Source organism: Nerophis ophidion, linkage group LG26 (genome assembly GCF_033978795.1).
Source record: "Nerophis ophidion isolate RoL-2023_Sa linkage group LG26, RoL_Noph_v1.0, whole genome shotgun sequence".
In the NCBI taxonomy this organism is placed as follows: Eukaryota; Metazoa; Chordata; class Actinopteri; order Syngnathiformes; family Syngnathidae; genus Nerophis; species Nerophis ophidion.
Window position 1 is genome coordinate 37408884 of NC_084636.1, and position 25888 is coordinate 37434771.

Genomic DNA, 25888 nt, shown 5'->3' on the forward strand with positions numbered 1-25888 from the left:
CGAAAGCAATGGATGTGGAGCGGGTCTAACATGATACTGTGAAAGTTCAATCCATAGTGGCTCCAAGACAGCAGCGAGAGTCCCGTCCACAGGAAACCATCTCAAGCGGATCAGCAGCGTAGAGATGTCCCCAACCGATACAGGCGAGCGGTCCATCCTGGGTCCCGATGAGCGGTCCATCCTGGGTCTCGACTCTGGACAGTCACTACTTCATCCATGGTCATCGGACCGGACCCCCTCCACAAGGGAGGGGGGGACATAGGAGAAAGAAAAGAAGCGGCAGATCAACTGGTCTAAAGTGTGCATTTTTAAAAACAGGACCTTCCCAACAAAGACCTTTAATACCGCTCACCCTTTAGAGCACAGCTGCCACTAAACCTGCAGAAAATAGTTCTCAATTTCCCACTTTGCACTATTTTCTTACACTTTATGAAGCATTTCTTACATATTCCTGATTTTTAATGTGATTTTACTATTTTGTTGACATGCTTGTGTTGACATTTCCTTTCTGCCCTGATAGTTGAGGGATTACAATCACAGGAAGTTACATTTACAACATCTTTTTTTCCTGCTCCTGATTTTCCTTAGGTCCAAAAAAACCCCAATAATTATGAATCTCGACGATACAATCATAATATTTAAATAATTACTGCATAAAAATAATTATTTTCCATAGTGAAATAAGAACAAGAGGGCAAATTAATGTTACACAGCCGTTATTTCCTAGCACTAAACCTGCAGAAAATAGTTCTTCTCAGGTTTCTATGTTTACATTTTCACACTTTGCACTATTTTCTTACACTTTATGAAGCATTTCTTACATTTTCCTTACTTTATAAGTGATTATTGTTAACTTTACTATTTTGTTGACATTTCCTTTCATTTATATGCATTTTTCTCCTGCTCCTTATTTTCCACAGGTCACAAAAAATATCAATAATTATCGATATCGACTGATACAATAAAAAAAAATCATTTCCATAGTTAGATAAGAATAACAGAGCAAATTAATGTTACACAGACATTATTTCCTAACACTAAACATCCCACTGGGTTATGATTTTTTCCTTGCCGTTGTGGCTTGTGCAGCCCTTTGAGACTAGGGATGTCCCGATCCAGGTTTTTGTACTTCCGATCCGATACCGATATTGATTTTGCACTTCCGATTCGATACCGATACTGGCCTTTACGAGCATGTATTAACGTTTAAAGTTATTTAGCCTACTTAGTTGTCAGATTCATGTCGGGTTTTAGTACTCTTGATAACAACAAGCCAGCTGAATTAGGTGAGTTTGAATAATACACAATGGTTGGTATTCAAGGATAAACACAAAATAGAAAAAATTATACATAACAAACAGAAATGGCATCATTAAACAGTAAAAAAAAAAGTGAACAGTATAAAGTACGAATAATGCTGTAAACATTATTTAAAAAAGCAAAACACACAAACAATTGAAGTCCAAGCATAATGGGGAGATTCTTTCTAACAAAGACGAGCACTTCTAGATGCTGCAGGTGTCAGCCTGCTCCTGTGTTCATCAATGATGAGTGCTAAAAAGCCTCTCACTATCAAGAGTCTTTAAAATGTCTCACAACTTTACCACCACTTTTGACTTTATTGTGGCATGTTTTGCACTCCACCTCTTCATCTTTTTCGTTTTGTAGGGTAAAATAATCCCACACAGCTCGACAATTTTACCGTAACTTTTAATTCATGGCCGTCTTAACAGAACGCAGACCTGTGGATGTGTTGAAGGTGTGCTGGAAAATGCGGAACGGAGCGTAGGGAGCAGCAGAAGAGTGGAATGTGTTATTTAAATCGGTGCGTTGGAAAACCGGATCATTTTTAAAACTGGATCTGGATCAGCATTTTCCCATGCCTTGCCGATACGCATTTTTTGGCAAATATCGGTGACCGATCCGATCCAAATATCGGATTGGGACCACCCTAGTTCAGACACTTGTGATTTAGGGCTCTATAAACAAACATTGATTGATTGAAATCTGCAAAAAATTGTTCTCAGGTTTCAATGTTTACATTTTCTCACTTTGCACTATTTTCTTACATTTTATGAAGCATTTCTTACATATTCCTTATTTTTGCACCATTTGTTTACATTGATCGAGAGGAAAGGTACATTTAAAATAAAAATGTTAACATTTAATATTATTTTTGTCATGTTCCTTGATTTCCACAAGTCATACAAATATCAATAATTATGAATATTGACGACATAAAACATTTTGGACAATTCCATGGGATGGCACTTCAACTTCATATGTGAATAAAAGCAGGTGGCCAAATACTTTTGACAATAAAGTGTATGTTTGGAGCGGGCCCCTTCCTCTTCCAACAGGACTGTGCACCAGTGCACAAAGCCAAGTCCATAAAGACATGAATGACAGAGTCTGGATGAACTTGACTGGCCTGCACAGATTGGTTGTTTTTTTTTTTCAGGAGCTGGGCTTGGCCCCCTTAGTTCCAGTGAAAGAAACGTTGAATGCTCCAGGATCCCAAAACATTCTGGACAATTCCAGGGGATGGCACTTCAAGATCTTCTGTGAGAAAAGGCAGGTGGCCAAATACTTTTGGCAATATAGCGTATGTGTGAATGTTTGGATTTTATTTGTAAAAAGCACTTCACATTGAGCAAACAACCTCAAAGTATATATATATATGTATATATATATATATATATATATATATGTATATATATATACATATATATGTTTATATATGTATATGTATATATGTATATGTATGTATATGTATTTATATACATATACATACAGTGGTATAGCTCGGTTGGTAGAGCGGCCGTGCCAGCAACTTGAGGGTTGCAGGTTCGATTCCCGCTTCCGCCATCCTAGTCACTGCCGTTGTGTCCTTGGGCAAGACACTTTACCCACCTGCTCCCAGTGCCACCCACACTGGTTTAAATGTAACTTAGATATTGGGTTTCACTATGTAAAGCGCTTTGAGTCACTAGAGAAAAGCACTATATAAATATAATTCACTTCACTTCACTTCAAAGTGATACAGACGCATATATCTAAAAAACCTTTTTTCTTTTTTTAAAAGAAGGGTTTTTAAGCCTTTTTTAAAGCCATCCACAGTCTGTGGTGCCCTCAGGTGGTCAGGGAGAGCGTTCCACAGACCGTGAGCAGCGACTGGGTTCGTAGCTTTGTCCTCGGAGGCTGGAGGAGGTTAGCCAGGTGGGGTGTGGAGGATTTGGGGGTGAGCAGTTCTTTGAGTCAGAGGGGGGGGGGGGGGGGCATTTCCATGGAGGCACTGGAGCATTCTCACAATGATATACGTGAAAGATCCCCTCCAATGCAGAAAAAGTGGCCTCCATCCTTCCACGGATGTCACATACGCTGGCGACATGACGATGCATAAATCGGAGGTTGCGCGCAGGCTAATAATGTGCGGTGTCGGCCATTAGGGCGCTCCGTCACCGCTGCGTTTCCACTGGCTTGACGTATCCCGCGCGCGGGTTAACCTTTTCAATCAAGGTGTCAACACTTTAGATTTGCTTCTACTCATCTCCCCCGCCTCCCCCGATAATGAAATGCTTGCTCCGGCTTCCTTTCTATCTTCCTTCCCAGTCCACAATTTAGATTACTTCATCTCAGCGAGCCGGCAAACTGAATGAAATTTCGATTTGAGCAGAAAGTAATTTACCGGGATCTGGGGCCATTTGTCATCATATCTCAGCGGGTGTTTGCTCTATCACCGCACTTTTCCTAAGCAATCAAATAAGAGCGCGGCTCCTGACATGCAGGCTGGGGGGAGGCGGGGGTGACGGGGAGAGATCGCATTAACTTGTTTGGCGCCGACACTTTGGCCTTTTTTCCCCCTTACTCGTCGCGCTTTTACGTGGGAGTAATGAGCTGGTTGGAGGCGTGGCCACCAAGCGGACGGTTGGGGGGGAAGAAGAAGAATCAATCAATCAACCAATGTTTATTTATATAGCCCCAAATCACAAATGTCTCAAAGGACTGCACAAATCATTACGACTACAACATCCTCGGAAGAACCCACAAAAGGGCAAGGAAAACTCACACCCAGTGGGCAGGGAGAATTCACATCCAGTGGGACGCCAGTGACAATGCTGACTATGAGAAACCTTGGAGAGGACCTCAGATGTGGGCAACCCCCCCCCCCCTCTAGGGGACCGAAAGCAATGGATGTCGAGCGGGTCTAACATGATACTGTGAAAGTTCAATCCATAGTGGCTCCAAGACAGCAGCGAGAGTCCCGTCCACAGGAAACCATCTCAAGCGGATCAGCAGCGTAGAGATGTCCCCAACCGATACAGGCGAGCGGTCCATCCTGGGTCCCGACTCTGGACAGTCAGTACTTCATCCATGGTCATCGGACCGGACCCCCTCCACAAGGGAGGGGGGGACATAGGAGAAAGAAAAGAAGCGGCAGATCAACTGGTCTAAAAAGGAGGTCTATTTAAAGGCTAGAGTATACAGATGAGTTTTAAGGTGAGACTTAAATGCTTCTACTGAGGTGGCATCTCGAACTGTTACCGGGAGGGCATTCCAGAGTACTGGAGCCCGAACGGAAAACGCTCTATAGCCCGCAGACTTTTTTTGAGCTCTAGGAATCACTAATAAGCCGGAGTCTTAGAAGAAGAAGAACAAAGGAGCGAGGCGGCTTCCAATGTGGTCCCTGCGTGATCTGGAAGGGCTCCATCCAAACTCCATTTCACAAACTAATTAACTGGAGGCGGCGGTGACAAGCCTGCCAGCTCGGGGCTTTCACCGGGACACGTGCACCCCCTACAAGTCCGCAAAAATAACAAGTGCCCCTCCACCTTCGAAGACTTCTTCCCGTCACTTGACAATTTGGTTATGGATCTCGGCAACATTCAGTATTTTGTGGCAGAACTATTTGGTGGTATTTTTTTTTTCAAGATTTGGCAGATAGGCTGATTAAACACATTATGATGGGACCGCCTGTGCTTGTCCTTATACGGTACACCGGTATTAGTAATGTACCACCATAATATTTGGTACTATACCGCCTCGAAAAAGTATCGGTTCCCTTTCATCACGTCAAGACATTGCTGGTTTTACTCGCAGGGAGCATGTTGGCCAGCGCACACACACACACACACACACACACTGTGTGTAGACAGAAAAGGGAGAACGGACGCATTTTGGTGTAAAAAGTCAAGATAAAGGTGAAGTTAAAACACTGAAACGCCCTCAGGAAGAGCTGCTTTAAGACATGGCTAACGTCCATTCGCAGTGTTTCAGCTACTTCTAAATCACTAATCCCGGCCTCCGTGGCGACAAATAAAGTAAGTTTCTTACAAGTATCGTCATCATTGGGGCGGCATAGCTCGGTTGGTAGAGTGGCCGTGTCAGCAACTTGAGGGTTGCAGGTTCGATTCCCGCTTCTGCCATCCTCGTCTCTGCCGTTGTGTCCTTGGGCAAGACACTTTACCCGCCTGCTCCCAGTGCCACCCACACCGGTTTAAATGTAACATAGATATTGGGTTTCACTATGTAAGGCGCTTTGAGTCACTAGAGAAAAGCGCTATATAAATATAATTCACTTCACAAAATTCACTGGGGGACGAGGAATAAAAAAAAGTTAAAAAGTTAAAGTACCCATGATCATCACACACACACTAGGTGTGGAGAAATTATTCTCTGCATTTGACCCATCACTCTTGAGGGGAGCAGTGAGCAGCAAGGGGTGGCCACGCCCGGGAATCATTTTTGGTGATTCAACCCCCAATTCCAACCCTTGATGCTGAGTGCCAAGCAGGGAGGAAATGGCTCCCTTTTTTTTTTTTTATAGTCTTTGGTATGACTCGGCCGGGGTTTAAACTCACAACCTACCCATCTCAGGACAGACACTCTGGGAGAACAGACACATTTTGGTGTAAAAAGTAAAGATAAATGTGAAGTTATAACACTGAAACACCCTCAGGAAGAGCTGCTTTAAGACATGGCTAACATCCATCCACAGTGTTTTACCTACTTCTAAATCACTAATCCTGGCCTCCGTGGAGACAAAGTATGTTTCTTACAAGTATCATTATCACTGGAGGAGGAGGAATAGCTAAACATGCTTCACTACACACCGTAGGAGGATACAATAGCTCACCGCCGTCACAATGTAAACAAACGCCACGTGTGGATCTACACCTGACATCCACTGTAATGATACCAAGTACAGGAGGGTCTCTAGCCGATACAACTATGATTACATCAATATTGTTTAGCATCACAAAATCTTCATTTTTTTTTTTCAATTTATATGATGCTTATAAAGTCAGTAAATATGTCCCTGGACACTTGAGGACTTTGAATATGACCAATGTATGATCCTGGAACTAATTGGTATCAGGGCGATACCTAAATGTGTGGTATCATCCAAAATTAAAGCTGCAAGCAGCGTTGGTCGGGTCCGCCTTTGGCCGCTGCCGCCGTGTCCCGAGTCCCGATCTTAGTCAGACCTACATAGAAGTTTTTGTTTCATCACTCTACGACATTCCTAACAGAATTTACAAGCAGTTTTGTCAGTTTTTTTTCCTAGGGGGAGCTAGAGCACAATTTTCATTTTTGGGGTTTGTTTTTTTATTGGATGGCAATTTTCACCAGTCCTGATGTGTGTGTAAAATTTGGTGAGTTTTGAAGCATGTTAAGGGGGTCAAATTACAGATTGGCGTTTCTGGATGTTGTTGATAAATGGCTTTCGCTTGGCATAGTATAGCTTTAACTGGCACTTTAAAGCATTTTAAGGGGGTCAAATATCAGTTCAAAGAGGCAAAAAAGGCATTTTTTGCAAAAATTTTGTTTTGAAGGGGTTTTTGTCAACTTCCTGTTAATTTTAGGTATAGAAGTGTTTAATGGAAATGTAGGTCTAAGTCAGACCTACATAGAGGTTTTTGTTTCATGTCCCTACGACATTCCTAACGGAAGTTACAAGCAGTTTTGTCTGGAAAAAGGTGACGGCTTTTTACAAAACTTTTATTTTGAAGGGGTAATTGCCAACTTCCTGTTGATTTTAACTGAAAGATGCCAATCATCAAAATGTAGGTCTCAGTGAGACCCACATTGAGGTTTTCGTTTCATGTCTGTCCGACATTCCTACCAGAAGTTACAAGCAGTTTTATCTGTTTCCTCTTCCTAGGAGCAGATTTTTCTGTGTTTCATTAAAAAATTGCAATAGAATGCAATTTTGAGTTTTAAGGTTTGGTTTCTTCACTACATCGCAATTTCGGCCAGTCTTGATGTGTGTGCCAAGTTTGGTGAGTTTTGAAGCATTTTAAGGGGGTCAAATTACAGCTCAAAGAGGCAAAAATAGCATTTTTTTGCGAAAATGTTGCTTAGAATGAGTTTTTGCAAAATTTCTGTTGATTTTGGGTATAGAAGTTTTTTATTGGAAATGTAGGTCTCCAAAACTAATGTCAAGTATCAAAGGAGAGAAGAATAAGTGATTATTACATTTTAACAAAAGTGTAGACAGAACATGTTAAAACAGAAAATAAACATACAGTGGGGCAAAAAAGTATTTAGTCAGCCAGCGATTGTGCAAGTTCTCCCACTTCAAATGATGACGGAGGTCTGTCATTTTCATCATAGGTACACTTCAACTGTGAGAGACAGAATGTGGAAAAAAAATCCAGGAATTCACATTGTAGGAATTTTAAAGAATTTATTTGTAAATTATGGTGGAAAATAAGTATTTGGTCAACCATTCAAAGCTCTCACTGATGGAAGGAGGTTTTGGCTCTAAATCTCACGATACATGGCCCCATTCATTCTTTCCTTAACATGGATCTATCGTCCTTAGCAGAAAAACAGCCCCAAAGCATGATGTTTCCACCCCCATGCTTCACAGTAGGTTTGGTGTTCTTGGGATGCAACTCAGTATTCTTTTTCCTCCAAACATGAGGAGTTGAGTTGATACCAAAATGGATACATGGATGATACAGCAGAGGATTGGGAGAATGTCATGTGGTCAGATGAAACCCAAAAAAAAATCAAATCCTGCAGTGCCAGACGTGTCCCCCTGCTTAAGCCAGTGCATGTCCAGGCCCGTCTGAAGTTTGCCAGAGAGCACATGGATGATACAGCAGAGGGTTGGGAGAATGTCATGTGGTCAGATGAAACCAAAATAGAACTTTTTGCTATAAACTCAACTCGTCGTGTTTGGAGGAAGAAGAATACTGAGCTGCATCCCAAGAACACCACACCTACTGTGAAGCATGGGGGTGGAAACATCATGCTTTGGGGCTGTTTTTCTGCTAGGGCATAGGTGTCAAACTCTGGCCCCCCGTGTAATTACATTCCGCCCTTGAGGCAATATCAAATTAACATTACAGCTAGCCCGCCGGTGTTATACAGCGTTGTCGCTGTAACACCACATTCACCGATTTCCCGGGAGACTCTCGAATTTCAGTTTCCCCTCCCGAAAATCTCCCGGTGCAACCATTCTCTCGAATTCCACCCGGACAACAATATTGGGGGTGTGCCTTAAAGGCACTGCCTTTAGCGTCCCCTAAAACCTGTCGTCAAGTCTGTTTTTCCTCCTCACAAACAGCGTGCCGGTCCAGTCACGTAATATATGTGGCTTCTACACACATGTAAGTAAATGCAAGGCATACTTGATCAACAGCATACAGGTCAAACTGAGGGTGGCCGTATAAACAACTTTAACACTGTTACAAATATGCGCCACACTGTGAACCCACACCAAACAAGAATGACCAACACATTTCGGGAGAGCATTCGCACTGTAACACAACAGAACATACACCCAGAAGCCCTTGCAGCACTAACTCTTCCGGACCGCTACAATATATTGCATGTTCTCCCCGTGAATGCGTGGGTTCCCTCCGGGTACTCCGGCTTCCTCCCACCTCCAAAGACATGCACCTGAAGATAGGCCCCTCCCACCTCCAAAGACATGCACCTAGGGATAGGCCCCTCCCACCTCCAAAGACATGCACCTGGGGATAGGCCCCTCCCACCTCCAAAGACATGCACCTGGGTATAGGCCCCTCCCACCTCCAAAGACATGCACCTGAAGATAGGCCCCTCCCACCTCCAAAGACATGCACCTAGGGATAGGCCCCTCCCACCTCCAAAGACATGCACCTGGGGATAGGCCCCTCCCACCTCCAAAGACATGCACCTAGGGATAGGCCCCTCCCACCTCCAAAGACATGCACCTGGGGATAGGCCCCTCCCACCTCCAAAGACATGCACCTGGGTATAGGCCCCTCCCACTTCCAAAGACATGCACCTGAAAATAGGCCCCTCCCACCTCCAAAGACATGCACCTGGGTATAGGCCCCTCCCACCTCCAAAGACATGCACCTGAAGATAGGCCCCTCCCACCTCCAAAGACATGCACCTAGGGATAGGCCCCTCCCACCTCCAAAGACATGCACCTGAAGATAGGCCCCTCCCACCTCCAAAGACATGCAGCTGGGTATAGGCCCCTCCCACCTCCAAATACATGCACCTGAGGATAGGCCCCTCCCACCTCCAAATACATGCACCTGAGGATAGGCCCCTCCCACCTCCAAAGACATGCACCTGGGGATAGGCCCCTCCCACCTCCAAACACATGCACCTGGGGATAGGCCCCTCCCACCTCCAAAGACATGCACCTGGGTATAGGCCCCTCCCACCTCCAAAGACATGCACCTGAAGATAGGCCCCTCCCACCTCCAAAGACATGCACCTAGGGATAGGCCCCTCCCACCTCCAAAGACATGCACCTGGGGATAGGCCCCTCCCACCTCCAAAGACATGCACCTAGGGATAGGCCCCTCCCACCTCCAAAGACATGCACCTGGGGATAGGCCCCTCCCACCTCCAAAGACATGCACCTGGGTATAGGCCCCTCCCACTTCCAAAGACATGCACCTGAAAATAGGCCCCTCCCACCTCCAAAGACATGCACCTGGGTATAGGCCCCTCCCACCTCCAAAGACATGCACCTGAAGATAGGCCCCTCCCACCTCCAAAGACATGCACCTAGGGATAGGCCCCTCCCACCTCCAAAGACATGCACCTGAAGATAGGCCCCTCCCACCTCCAAAGACATGCAGCTGGGTATAGGCCCCTCCCACCTCCAAATACATGCACCTGAGGATAGGCCCCTCCCACCTCCAAATACATGCACCTGAGGATAGGCCCCTCCCACCTCCAAAGACATGCACCTGGGGATAGGCCCCTCCCACCTCCAAACACATGCACCTGGGGATAGGTTGATTGGCAACACTAAATGGTCCCTAGTGTGTGAATGTTGTCTGTCTATCTGTGTTGGCCCTGTGATGAGGTGGCGACTTGTCCAGGGTGTACCCCGCCTTCCGCCCGATTGTAGCTGAGATAGGCGCCAGCGCCCCCCGCAACCCCGAAAGGGAATAAGCGGTAGAAAATGGATGGATAATCAGAAGTCTTTGTTTGTTTACATACTACTAAAAAAGACAGGTTGTCTAGTAAGCTCAACATTTTATTTAAGGACTAAATGACAATAACAAACATATGTTTTATATACACAAATATTTTTTGTTACAATGAAGACATTTTTTGTGGTCCCCTTTATGTAGAAAAGCATCAAACTGTGCCGAAAACCATTTTGGTAAGTAAAGTGAGACTCCACTTTCCCAATAATGCGCTAGCTTGATGCTAATAAACATTGGCTTCGCTATTGGAATGCTAGCATTTTTACGTGGCTATTTCAAAACCGGCGAATTCGTTAATGAAAACGACAAGTAAGATGGACGTCACGATCAAACAGGTACAACACTTACAGTATTAATACTTTGTAGGGCGCAACAAAAGACCAGCCAACTACACACTACTGTCATCTAACAACGTGGATAATAAAAACAAGATACAACTCGACAGCAGTTATTTTTAAATGTGGCAACAACAAATCAATAAGCCACTACTTTTTTTCCCCCTACGCTTTAAACCCTGTGGCTTATTAAATGGTGCGAATAATTTATGGATATTATTTTCCACTGATGGTCGTAATGAAAATAGTATAAAACAAACAAACAAAAAAAAACAAGTTGACACTGAAAGGGTGTGTTATTGTTAGTGCTATGGCGCCATCCTTTGGACAAGTTTGCTTACTGCAGGTGCGGCATTGCCCTGACGTTTAGACCATGTCGTTTCTACTCATCTTCATTCATTACTTCAAACGACGTTTATAAGTTTTACAATATAACTAAAACAATTCTTACTTACTAGACTATACCGTGTGTGATGTCTGTAGGAGTGTTTTCATGCATATTTGTATGTGTCATCATAATGTAATGAAGCTAGCGTCATTAGCATTAGCTAATAGTATTATTAACTTGCAATGACCTTTTTTAATACGGTTTCATTTTCACTAATTCCTCAGTAAATTCACCAAAACCTGACCGTGGAGTTATTGAGCACAAACAAATGACACAAGTTTGGTGAGCGGTTGACATAATTGGGAGTGTTTATGAATTATAACTTAATTACACGTTAATAACAAACGTACAACAATAATAACCTAAAAACTACAACAGTAAGAACGTAGCACAAACACAAGTTTAGGAGAGATGTCGACATTATTGAGTCTGTTTAGCTGATTGGACAGCTAGCTCGCGCAGCTAGCGGGTCCATGACTTCTGTTTTGTTTGTTTAGCCGTTTTACTGCCTTGTTGCAGACACCATTTGGAAACAATTAAGGCATGTAAATAAATATTTACTAAATACTTGTGTAAGTAACTCTGTGGCTTAAAGTTGGGTGTGGCTAACATACGGGAAAATGTTTTTTTTTCTTCTGAAATTTTGAGAGTGCGGCTTATATATTGAGGTCTATAGTCCGGAAAATACCGTATATACCAGACCTGTGTTTTTCAACTATTTTTGAGCCAAGGCACATTTTTTTTCATTAAAAAAAAAAACGAGGCACACCACCAGCAGAAAAGGTTACAAACTGAAACTCTACCAGGTTGTCGTGCCTTATTTTGAGTTTGTTGTCGTTTCCTGTGTGTCGTGCTTTAGTTCCTGTCTTGCGCTCTTATTTTGGTGACCCTTCCTGTTTTGCTGGCGTTCTCCTGTAGCAGCATCACGCACCTGCTTTGTTTAGGCAATCAAGACTATCTAAGTTGTGTGTAGGCTATCCTTCTTTGTGGGGACATTGTTGATTGTCATGTCCTGTACGGGATGTGCTTTGTGGATGCCGTCTGCTGTTCCACACAGTGTAAGTTTTTGCTGTCGTCCAGCATTCGTTTTTTTGTTGACTTTGTGACTTTTGTTCTACGTAGCCATCCCTATGCTCCAGTGCCTTTTCCTAGCGGGACTTGCCTTTTGTTGATTTTTGGTTTAAGGGTTACATACCTTTTTTACCTGCACCCTGTCTCCCGCTGTGCTCTACATATTGGGATCACTAGACAACGGCAGATTATTATGATTATTGATTTGCAAAAAATATTTTTTGGGACCAATTAAGTGAAGTTGCATCATTTCCCACGGCACACCAGACACTATGTCATTGCACACTAGTGTTCCGCGGCACGGTGGTTCGAAAATCACCACTGTAGACTAGTGGTAAATATGATGTGGACGTCGGCAGTCTTCTTAAAGTGTCATCAGCATAGCTTTCACCGCTATGCTGATGACACCCAACTCTACATGCCCCTAAAGCTGACCAACACGCCGGACTGTAGTCACCTGGAGGCGTGTCTTAATGAAATTAAACAATGGATGTCCGCTAACTTTTTGCAACTTAACGCCAAAAAAACGGAAATGCTGATTATCGGTCCTGCTAGACACCGACCTCTATTTAATAATACAACTTTAACATTTGACAACCAAATAATAAAACAAGGTGATTCGGTAAAAAATCTGGGTATTATCTTCGACCCAACTCTCTCCTTTGAGTCACACATTAAAAGCGTTACTAAAACGGCCTTCTTTCATCTCCGTAATATCGCTAAAATTCGCTCCATTTTGTCCACTAAAGACGCCAAGATCATTATCCATGCATTTGTTACGCCTCGTCTCGATTACTGTAACCTATTATTTTGGGGTCTCCCCATGTCTAGCATTAAAAGATTACAGTTGGTACAAAATGCGGCTGCTAGACTTTTGACAAGAACAAGAAAGTTTGATCATATATACCTGTACTGTATATACCTTTATATACATATATACATACATATATACCTATACTGTATATACCTTTATATACATATATACATACATATATACCTGTACTGTATATACCTTTATATACATATATACATACATATATACCTATACTGTATATACCTTTATATACATATATACATACATATATACCTATACTGTATATACCTTTATATACATATATACATACATATATACATATACTGGCTCACCTGCACTGGCTTCCTGTGCACTTAAGATGTGACTTTAAGGTTTTACTACTTACGTATAAAATACTACACGGTCTAGCTCCAGCCTATCTTGCCGATTGTATTGTACCATATGTCCCGGCAAGAAATCTGCCTTCAAAAGACTCCGGCTTATTAGTGATTCCTAGAGCCCAAAAAAAGTCTGCGGGCTATAGAGCGTTTTCCGTTCGGGCTCCAGTACTCTGGAATGCCCTCCCGGTAACAGTTCGAGATGCTACCTCAGTAGAAGCATTTAAGTCTCACCTTAAAACTCATTTGTATACTCTAGCCTTTAAATAGACCTCCTTTTTAGACCAGTTGATCTGCCGCTTCTTTTCTTTCTCCTATATCCCCCCCACATCTGAGGTCCTCTCCAAGGTTTCTCATAGTCAGCATTGTCACTGGCGTCCCACTGGGTGTGAGTTTTCCTTGCCCTTTTGTGGGTTCTTCCGAGGATGTTGTAGTCGTAATGATTTGTGCAGCCCTTTGAGACATTTGTGATTTGGGGCTATATAAATAAACATTGATTGATTGATTAAAGGGGAACTGCACTTTTTTGGGGGAATTTTGCCTATTGTTCACAATTGTTACGAGTAGAGATGTCTAATAATGGCTTTTTTGCCAATATCCGATATTGTCCAACTCTTAATTACCGATTCCAATATCAACCAATACGATATAGACGGTGGTGGAATAAACACATTATTATGCCTAATTTTGTTGTGACGCTGCGGTGGATCCATAAAACAATGTAACAAGGTTTTCCAAAATGAATCAATTCAAGTTATGTAAAAAAAAAAAAAATGCCAACATGGCACTGCCATATTTATTATTGAAGTCATGCCTCAAAACAGAAGCTTGGAATTTGGGACATGGTCTCCCTGAGAGAGCATGAGGAGGTTAAGGTGGGCGGGGTTGGGATAGGGCAGGGGTCGGCAACCTAAAATGTTGAAAGAGCCATATTGGACCAAAAATTCAAAAACAAATATGTCTGGAGCTGCAAAAAAAATCAAAACCGTATTACATATAGTGTCATGAGATATAAATTGAATTAAGAGGACTTAAAGGAAAGTAAATGAGCTCAAATATAGCTACAAATGAGGCATAATGATGCAATACAGCTAGCCCAAATAGCATGTTAGCATTGATTAGCTTGCAGTCATGCAGTGACCAAATATGTCTGATTATCACTCCACACAAGTCAATAATATCAACAAAACTTGAATGCACAAAGGTTAAAAGATTGGTGGACAAAATGAGACAGAAAAAGAAGTGGCATAAAACACGTCTTAGAAAGTCAGAGAAAGTTATACATGTAAACAAACTACGGTGAGTTCAAGGACCGCCAAAATTAGTAGGACAAAACGGCACTCGCCAAATACTCGAATCAGTGACGCATGTTTAATAAAATCAGTGTGCTTTATAACAATTAGGGAGGTTTGTGTTATGTTTATCCTCCCACAGAAACCATATTAAAACAAAAAATATAGGGCAGGGGTCGGCAACCTAAAATGTTGAAAGAGCCATGTTGGACCAAAAATTCAAAAACAAATATGTCTGGAGCTGCAAAAAAAATCAAAACCGTATTACATATAGTGTCATGAGATATAAATTGAATTAAGAGGACTTAAAGGAAAGTAAATGAGCTCAAATATAGCTACAAATGAGGCATAATGATGCAATACAGCTAGCCCAAATAGCATGTTAGCATTGATTAGCTTGCAGTCATGCAGTGACCAAATATGTCTGATTATCACTCCACACAAGTCAATAACATCAACAAAACTCATGAATGCACAACGTTAAAAGTTTGGTGGACAAAATGAGACAGAAAAAGAAGTGGCATAAAACATGTCTTAGGAAGTCAATGAAAGTTATACATGTAAACAAACTACGGTGAGTTCAAGGACCACCAAAATTAGTAGGACAAAACGGCGCTCGCCAAATACTCGAATCAGTGACGCATGTTTAATAAAATCAGTGTGCTTTATAACAATTAGGGAGGTTTGTGTTATGTTTATCCTCCTACAGAAACAATATTAAAACAAAAAATATAGGGCAGGGGTCGGCAACCTAAAATGTTGAAAGAGCCATATTGGACCAAAAATTCAAAAACAAATATGTCTGGAGCTGCAAAAAAAATCAAAACCGTATTACATATAGTGTCATGAGATATAAATTGAATTATAAAACTCATGAATGCACAAAGGTTAAAAGATTGGTGGACAAAATGAGACAGAAAAAGAAGTGGCATAAAACACGTCTTAGAAAGTCGGAGAAAGTTATACATGTAAACAAACTACGGTGAGTTCAAGGACCGCCAAAATTAGTAGGACAAAATGGCGCTTGCCAAATACTCGAATCAGTGAAGCATGTTTAATAAAATCAGTGTGCTTTATAACAATTAGGGAGGTTTGTGTTATGTTTATCCTCCTACAGAAACAATATTAAAACAAAAAATATAGGGCAGGGGTTGGCAACCTAAAATGTTGAAAGAGCCATATTGGACCAAAAATTCAAAAACAAATATGTCTGGAGCTGCAAAAAAAAATAAAAACCGTATTACATATAGTGTCATGAGATATAAATTGAATTAAGAGGACTTAAAGGAAAGTAAATGAGCTCAAATATAGCTACAAATGAGGCATAATGATGCAATACAGCTAGCCCAAATAGCATGTTAGCATTGATTAGCTTGCAGTCATGCAGTGACCAAATATGTCTGATTATCACTCCACACAAGTCAATAACATCAACAACACTTGAATGCACAACGTTAAAAGTTTGGTGGACAAAATGAGACAGAAAAAGAAGTGGCATAAAACATGTCTTAGGAAGTCAAAGAAATTTATACATGTAAACAAACTACGGTGAGTTCAAGGACCGCCAAAATGAGTAGGACAAAACGGCGCTCGCCAAAAACTCGAATCAGTGACGCATGTTTAATAAAATCAGTGTGCTTTATAACAATTAGGGAGGTTTGTGTTATGTTTATCCTCCTACAGAAACAATATTAAAACAAAAAATATAGGGCAGGGGTCGGCAACCTAAAATGTTGAAAGAGCCATATTGGACCAAAAATTCAAAAACAAATATGTCTGGAGCTGCAAAAAAAATCAAAACCGTATTACATATAGTGTCATGAGATATAAATTGAATTATAAAACTCATGAATGCACAAAGGTTAAAAGATTGGTGGACAAAATGAGACAGAAAAAGAAGTGGCATAAAACACGTCTTAGAAAGTCAATGAAAGTTATACATGTAAACAAACTACGGTGAGTTCAAGGACCGCCAAAATTAGTTGGACAAAACGGCGCTCGCCAAATACTCGAATCAGTGAAGCATGTTTAATAAAATCAGTGTGCTTTATAACAATTAGGGAGGTTTGTGTCATGTTTATCCTCCTACAGAAACCATATTAAAACAAAAAATATAGGGCAGGGGTCGGCAACCTAAAATGTTGAAAGAGCCATATTGGACCAAAAATTCAAAAACAAATATGTCTGGAGCTGCAAAAAAAATCAAAACCGTATTACATATAGTGTCATGAGATATAAATTGAATTAAGAGGACTTAAAGGAAAGTAAATGAGCTCAAATATAGCTACAAATGAGGCATAATGATGCAATACAGCTAGCCCAAATAGCATGTTAGCATTGATTAGCTTGCAGTCATGCAGTGACCAAATATGTCTGATTATCACTCCACACAAGTCAATAACATCAACAAAACTTGAATGCACAAAGGTTAAAAGATTGGTGGACAAAATGAGACAGAAAAAGAAGTGGCATAAAACATGTCTTAGATGGTCAATGAAAGTTATACATGTAAACAAACTACAGTGAGTTCAAGGACCGCCAAAATTAGTAGGACAAAACGGCGCTCGCCAAATACTCGAATCAGTGAAGCATGTTTAATAAAATCAGTGTGCTTTATAACAATTAGGGAGGTTTGTGTCATGTTTATCCTCCTACAGAAACAATATTAAAACAAAAAATATAGGGCAGGGGTCGGCAACCTAAAATGTTGAAAGAGCCATATTGGACCAAAAATTCAAAAACAAATATGTCTGGAGCTGCAAAAAAAATCAAAACCGTATTACATATACTGTCATGAGATATAAATTGAATTATAAAACTCATGAATGCACAAAGGTTAAAAGATTGGTGGACAAAATGAGACAGAAAAAGAAGTGGCATAAAACACGTCTTAGAAAGTCGGAGAAAGTTATACATGTAAACAAACTACGGTGAGTTCAAGGACCGCCAAAATTAGTAGGACAAAACGGCGCTCGCCAAATACTCGAATCAGTGACGCATGTTTAATAAAATCAGTGTGCTTTATAACAATTAGGGAGGTTTGTGTTATGTTTATCCTCCCACAGAAACCATATTAAAACAAAAAAAATATTTTTTTCCCCTCATCTTTTTCAGACATTTTTGAAAAAGCTCCAGAGAGCCACTAGGGCGGCGCTAAAGAGCCGCGAGTTGCCGACTGCCAGCACGCAAAGGCAGTGCCTTTAAGGCTGATTGTCGCTCCATACTTGTCCCTACGTCTTAAAAAGTCATGAATTCTACTTTTTGTAACAGATACAAATAATTTCTGATATTACATTTTAAAGCATTTATTGTCCGTTATTATTGGACATCTCTAATTACAAGGGACAAGAAGACAAAAGTTGTAGGTTTGTTTTTTTACAAATCATCTGGTTCTCGGTGGCCAGCGATGCAGATAATTGGAATAAAAAGCTCGCTACGGCAAGAGATAAGCCAGCTTTTATGTCAACATCTCGTCTCTCAGAATGATTGTGAAGGACAAGGTTACATGTAAACATATAAAAGGTTGAATATGGCGCTCATGCCAGGTGTGCACGTGGACAATGTGACACCAGATGTGGATCAGCAGCTGCAAACAGATCCACTCAGTGGGAGTGCCGCACTTAAAGCCACAGTGTAAGCGCAGGCCGGAGCGTGGGGGTCCGCCATTAAGCGGCGATCCGGTTTGAACCCGGGCTGTAATGGCCTGGAGTGCCGCTGAAGTACGGCGCGGGGGCGACATGTGACCGGCAGGACGGCGTAATTAACGTGGAGGGAGGCTTTAATTGCGGTGACACATCTGTTTCAGCCTCTTACCCGCCAGACCTTCACCCCCCCCCCCTTCCCCTCCATGCCACCGCGCGACTTGATGATGACTGATGGGTTTCCTTATCCTGGCTGCCATCTTGGATTAAATCACTGGTGTCAAACGCAAGGCCTGAGGGCCAAATCTGGCCCGCCGCGTTATTTTATGTGGCCCGCAAAAACCTGGGAATAATATGCCAGGGGCGCTCACACTTTTTCTGCAGGTGAGCTACTTTTCAATTGACCAAGTCGAGGAGATCTACCTCATTCCTATTTCAATCAATCAATCAATCAATCAATGTTTACTTATATAGCCCTAAATCACTAGTGTCTCAAAGGGCTGCACAAACCACCACGACATCCTCGGTAGGCCCACATAAGGGCAAGGAAAACTCACACCCAGTGGGACGTCGGTGACAATGATGACTATGAGAACCTTGGAGAGGAGGAAAGCAATGGATGTCGAGCGGGTCTAACATGATACTGTGAAAGTTCAATCCACAATGGATCCAACACAGCAGCGAGAGTCCCGTTCACAGCGGAGCCAGCAGGAAACCATCCCAAGCGGAGGCGGATCAGCAGGGCAGAGATGTCCCCAGCCGATACACAGGCGAGCAGTACATGGCCACCGGATCGGACCGGACCCCCTCCACACGGGAGAGTGGGACATAGAAGAAAAAGAAAAGAAACGGCAGATCAACTGGTCTAAAAAGGGAGTCTATTTAAAGGCTAGAGTATACAAATGAGTTTTAAGGTGAGACTTAAATGCTTCTACTGAGGTGGCATCTCGAACTGTTACCGGGAGGGCATTCCAGAGTACTGGAGCCCGAACGGAAAACGCTCTATAGCCCGCAGACTTTTTTTGGGCTTTGGGAATCACTAATAAGCCGGAGTCCTTTGAAGGCAGATTTATAATTTATAATTTATATTTATTTATTTATGAGAGACATTTTTGTAAACAAGTTAAATGTGTTTAATGATAATACAAGCATGTTTAACACACATAGATTCCTTTCTTTCATGAAGACAAGAATATAAGTTGGTGTATTACCTGATTCTGATGACTTGCATTGATTGGAATCAGACAGTGGTGCTGATAACGTCCGCATTTTCAAATGGAGGGAAAAAAAAGTCCTCTTTTAAAACGGGTTGTACTTGTATAGCACTTTTCTACCTTCAAGGTACTCAAAGCGCTTTGACACTACTTCCACATTCACACACACATTCACACACTGATGGAGGGAGCTGTCATGCAAGGCGCCAACCAGCACCCATCAGGAGCAAGGGTGAAGTGTCTTGCTCAGGACACAACGGACGTGACGAGGTTGGTTCTAGGTGGGATTTGAACCAGTGACCCTCGGGTTGCGCACGGCCACTCTTCCCCTGCGCCACGCCGTCCCATATTGCATGTATTTTATTTTTTTAACTAATTAACCCATTAGAAAAAATAGTATATCTGCTTATAATAATGCAACAAACTATAACAATTCTGAGAAAAAAAGTTTTACTAAAATGTAAAATGTTATTTAATGTTTTATTAATAACTATTGTTTTTGTTGAAAATGAATGTTATTACATATCGTGTTTATTTATTACCAAAAACTTTTTTTTTAGACCTACATTTATAACAATTTCTAAAAAATTATATTTAAAACACGTCAGTATTTTCATGTTATATTTTTTTTTTAAATAAACATATGTATTACATATAGTGTGTATATGTTACAAAGTTATTTTATTTAAAGAAAAAAAAATCTATGATTCTGTTTTTACAACAATTTATACCTATTTAGCTCGGTTTAGCTCGGTTGGTAGAGCGGCCATGCCAGCAACTTGAGGGTTGCAGGTTCGATTCCCGCTTCCGCCATCCTAGTCACTGCCGTTGTGTCCTTGGGCAAGACACTTTACCCACCTGCTCCCAGTGCCACCTACACTGGTTTGAATGTAACTTAGATATTGGGTTTCACTATGTAAAGCGCTTTGAGTCACTAGAGAAAAAGCGCTATATAAATATAATTCACTTCACTTCACTTCACTATGCAGTTAATTAGTTGTAATGTAGGTGATTTTTATAAGCTTAAACGAACAACTCCACACTGTGTGTGTAGACACTAAATTAGCTGCTTGCCAGCTGGGGTATTAGAAATGAATTCATTGTCAGCCGGAGGGGATTGTCATTAAAAGGCATTAAACTGCAATAGCGTCATTTGGTCGATAGCGATCAGTGGCCAGTCGATTGGCACAAAGCCCGAAGAACCCTACCTTTTCTGTCCAATACCACATGAAAGTGGTTGGATTTTGGCATCTCATTTGTCCAACTTGCATACTGGTTTTTAAACACTTTGTTATGAGAGTAGCATATGTGTGTGGCCCTTTAATGTCTGGCAGCAGGTGAGTGACGTCAGTGAGTGTGCGGGTGGGCAAGCAAGTGAGAAAGCGCTCGCTGAAATACATTGGCATCAAACTCCGTAGCTTGCTGGCTTCTGCACGCTAATTTTCTGAGACTCTTATTTTGTTAGCACAGGCAGGATGAAACAGGTCTTTTATGGTGAAGACAGGAAGTGTGCAGTCAGCCTTTAGAGTTTTGACAGTAGGTACGGAGTCTCTAGAAATAAAATGTGTTTCTCTGCGTCCGCCCTGTTAGTGATTTTTTTCTTAAATATGAGCTGGCAGCAGCCAGCGTCATCTCACAAGATCCTCGGGTGCCGAGAATGTCAAACAACTGACGAAAGTGAAGTCTTGGTATGATTGATGATTGCTCATTTTTATGTACATTTTTTAATGCCTGGCTTGAGATCGACTGACACGCCCTCCGAGATCGACGTAATGCCCACCCCTGTAATATGCGTTAATAAAATGCTTCAGCTTTTCTTACTGAATATATTTGTTTGCACTTGTTTTTTTTTTGTTTGTATTCATTATATTTGGATGCATTTGTATGCTTGTGAATCTGGGCTATCCATGATATTATGTTGAAGGGGGCAGAAAATATTAGTTTAATTGTCTATTGATCAAAAATGCACATTAGTTAATGAGATAAATAAAAAATGAAAAAAATAATTTTTTCTTTGCCTTTTGACATTAAAAATCATGCACTGCATCCAATTGCACATCATTAAAATTCAATATTATCAAAGTATTATATTATGTATTCCAAACATTTTTTGGGTTAAAATAAAGATAATGTACTCATATATTTGCTTGACTTATAACGTCAAAACAAATTACCAATCAAATCGTAGACTGTAAATTTGACTACAAATTTTACGATTACATTCCGTCAACTGAGTTTTTTACCGTAAAAACAACTTTACTATATTTTTTTCCCATATATAGTAAGTTAAGTTAAAGTAGCAATGATTGTCACACACACACTAGGTGCGGTGAAATTATTCCCTGCATTTGACCCACCACCCTTGTTCCCCCTCTGGGGTGTGAGGGGAGCAGTGAGCAGCAGCGGTGGTCACGCTCGGTAATCATTTTTGGTGATTTAACCCCCAATTCCAAGCCTTGATGCTGAGTGCCAAGAAGGGAGGTAATGGCTCCCATTTTTATAGTCTTTGGTATAAACACTATAACATTAAAAAACAAAAAAAATATATTTTCTATATACAGTAAGACACTAAAACATAAAAAAAAAAAAGAAACAAAACGAAATTTTACGGTAAAATCACAAAAAATGGCAGCTCTGTTGTCTGATTTTTACCGCTAAAACAGTGGTATTGTTTCTCCATTCCAGTCCACTGTAAAAAAAAAAAAACTGTTTACTGTAAAATTCTGGTGACTAAACTACCAATTTGTTAAAGTAAAATTTCATTCCAACAGCCATCAGACTGTATAATGCATATGTAGCTTTTTGACTGTACTAAAATGTAGAGTAGATTATTTATATTATTCACATGTGAATAATGCTGTATAAGACTGTATTTATATTATTCACATATGAATAATGCTGTATAATAGACTGTATTTATGTTATTCACATGTGAATAATGCTGTATAATAGACTGTATTTATATTATTCACATGTGAATAATGCTGTATAATAGACTGTATTTATATTATTCACATGTGAATAATGCTGTATAATAGACTGTATTTATATTATTCACATGTGAATAATGCTGTATAATAGACTGTATTTATATTATTCACATGTGAATAATGCTGTATAATAGACTGTATTTATATTATTCACATGTGAATAATGCTGTATAATAGACTGTATTTGTTATTCACATGTGAATAATGCTGTATAATAGACTATAATTCACACGTGAGTAATGCTGTCAAATAGACTATTTATATTATCCACATGTTAAAAATACCTTAGTATTTATCTATTTTGAACGAACTGTGGTGCTGAAGGGCTTCACGGTGGCAGAGGGGTTAGTGCGTCTGCCTCACAATACGAAGGTCCTGCAGTCCTGGGTTCAAATCCAGGCTCGGGATCTTTCTGTGTGGAGTTTGCATGTTCTCCCCGTGACTGCGTGGGTTCCCTCCGGGTACTCCGGCTTCCTCCCACCTCCAAAGACATGCACCTGGGGATAGGCCCCTCCCACTTCCAAAGACATGCACCTGGGGATAGTTTGATTGGCAACACTAAATGGTCCCTAGTGTGTGAATGTTGTCTGTCTATCTGTGTTGGCCCTGCCATGAGGTGGCGACTTGTCCAGGGTGTACCCCGCCTTCCGCCCGATTGTAGCTGAGATAGGCGCCAGCGCCCCCCGCGACCCCAAAAGGGAATAAGCGGTAGAAAATGGATGGATGGATGTGGTGCTGAATGTAGGCCTCAGTGAAAACGTTTGACACCGTGGTTTCAATGAAAAAGAAGAAAACATGGTGTCCAGGTGAAGAAGTACATAGTGAGTGAGTGAGTGAGTGAGTGAGTGAGTGAGTGCAGCCCCCACCTTCCCAAACAATGATTTGTGCAACACAGTCCATTAAAAAGGGTTCTGTGTGCATCAGCCACATTGAAAAGTGCATTAGAGTTGTAGACCTGCACGTGTCTCCGGCCAAATTACACTCGCCTAATTCGGAGTAACAGATCTGCTCCCCGGGTGAGCTGAAGGCCGCGAATTAATTCCGTTATGACAAATCAAGATAAACGCGCGCACTGAATTCTGCCCGATTTAATTAATTTCACGTTGTGCCCGCGCTGTCACGGCGGGGTGGGCTTCAAAGTGATATTAAATAAGCAAACTATTAGATTTACCTGGCACGTTCCTTTGGAGGAGCGCCAATTAATTACCTGGGCTTATTCAATTAAAGGGGAGGGGTGGAGGAAATGAAGAAGGTCCCCGTCCTCCGAGCGGGGAACATCTGTTTAAAAAGGTGTTTTATCAGCTGTCCCGACGAGCCTGTCCCTTTAAAAAGAGTGGAGGGGGAGGAAGACAAGAGCCCAGCATCAGATGGCCTTGCAATAATCCCTCATCTCTATCTGCCTTTCTCTGCTGCTCTCTCTCAAAAGCCAATTTGGTTAATTAAATGTTTTGTTTGCCGTGCGCCTCTCATTCATTTCGGACACGTCACCGGGAGAGCGGATACAAGCCGGCGAGCAGATCTCATTAGATAAAAAGCCATCAGGACTAAAGGAAATGGAGGGGGGCTATAATTAAAGCATTTAATTGTGTGGACTCACTGTCGGATGCTTTATCTCTGCACAGATCTCACGCGTCCATCGCAGGCTTTTAGCTCGCCGTGCTCTCGCTACAAGTGGAAAGGTGAGTTCCAACCCCACTTGCTTAACCTAATGACGTTTTCGTGCCATTAGAACTGAAGTGCCACATAAAAAAACACCCACAACTTTCCACAATAGCATTTAAAACTCAATCTGATACAAAAAAAAACAAGGCCAGAATGATACGGCTGAAAACCCTCGTGATATTTGCATTTTAAATAGAGCGATATCGAGAATTTTTCCATGACCAATCTAAAATAGGGAGCAAGAAATAAAAACACTTTATTTCAAATGTAACCTCTTTGATTATAATCCCCTCAGCTCACAAGGCAGGGAAGGAAATGTCAACACAAGCCTGGAAAACACTACCCTTGACAAAAAGCTCTTGAAATAAAGTCGCAAAATAAAGGAATATGTAAGAAAATAGTGCAAAGTGAGAAAATGTAAACATAGAAGAACCTGAGAACTATTTTCTGCAGGTTTCAATCAATCAATGTTTGTTGATATAGTCCTAAATCACAAGTGTCTCAAAGGGCTGCACAAGCCACAACCCCATTTCAGAGCCCACATAAGGGCAAGGAAAAACTCACAACCCAGTGGGATGTTTAGTGTTAGGAAATAATGTCTGTGTAACATTAATTTGCTTATGGAAATCAATCAATCAATCAATGTTTATTTATATAGCCCCAAATCACAAATGTCTCAAAGGGCTGCACAAATCATTACGACTACAACATCCTCGGAAGAACCCACAAAAGGGCAAGGAAAACTCACACCCAGTGGGCAGGGAGAATTCACATCCAGTGGGACGCCAGTGACAATGCTGACTATGAGAAACCTTGGAGAGGACCTCAGATGTGGGCAACCCCCCCTCTAGGGGACCAAAAGCAATGGATGTGGAGCGGGTCTAACATGATACTGTGAAAGTTCAATCCATAGTGGCTCCAACACAGCCGCGAGAGTTCAGTTCAAGCGGATCCAAGACAGCAGCGAGAGTCCCGTCCACAGGAAACCATCTCAAGCGGATCAGCAGCGTAGAGATGTCCCCAACCGATACAGGTTGTTATGCAGTAATTATTGTAAATATGATTATATGGATAATTGTTGACTTTTTTTTATCTAGGCAAATTAGGAGCAGAATAATATATTTTATTTGAATGTAATCTTCCTTTGATTATAATCCCCTCAGCTCACAAGGCAGGGAAGGAAATGTCAACACAAGCCTGGAAAAAACTCCACGTTTGTCAAATCACTTGACAAAAAGTTGTTAAAATGAGGGCGCAAAAATAAGGAATATGAAAGAAATGCTAGGTAAAGTGTAGAAAATAGTGCAAAGTGTGAAAATGTAAACGGAAAACGGAGAAAAACTACTTTCCGCAGGAAATAATGGCTGTGTAACATTAATTTGCCTTTGGAAATTTGTTGTTATGCAGTAATTATTGTAAATATGATTATATGGAAAATGATTGACTTTTTTTATCTAAGCAAATTAGGAGCAGGATAATAATATATTTTATTTGAAATGTAACGATCCTTTGATTATAATCCCCTCAGCTCACAAGGCAGGGAAGGAAATGTCAACACAAGCCTGGAAAACACTACCCTTGACAAAAAGCTCTTGAAATGAAGTCGCAAAAATAAGGAATATGTAAGAAATGCTTTGAAAAGTGTAAGAA

The 25888-nt window shown here is 41.3% G+C and overlaps 1 protein-coding gene across 2 annotated transcripts in view; it reads right to left on the reverse strand.

Moving 5' to 3' along the window:
* The window catches only part of LOC133543880 (LIM domain transcription factor LMO4), a 91950-nt gene that overhangs the window by 19755 nt on the left and 46307 nt on the right, over positions 1 to 25888 (reverse strand). The window lies entirely within an intron of this gene.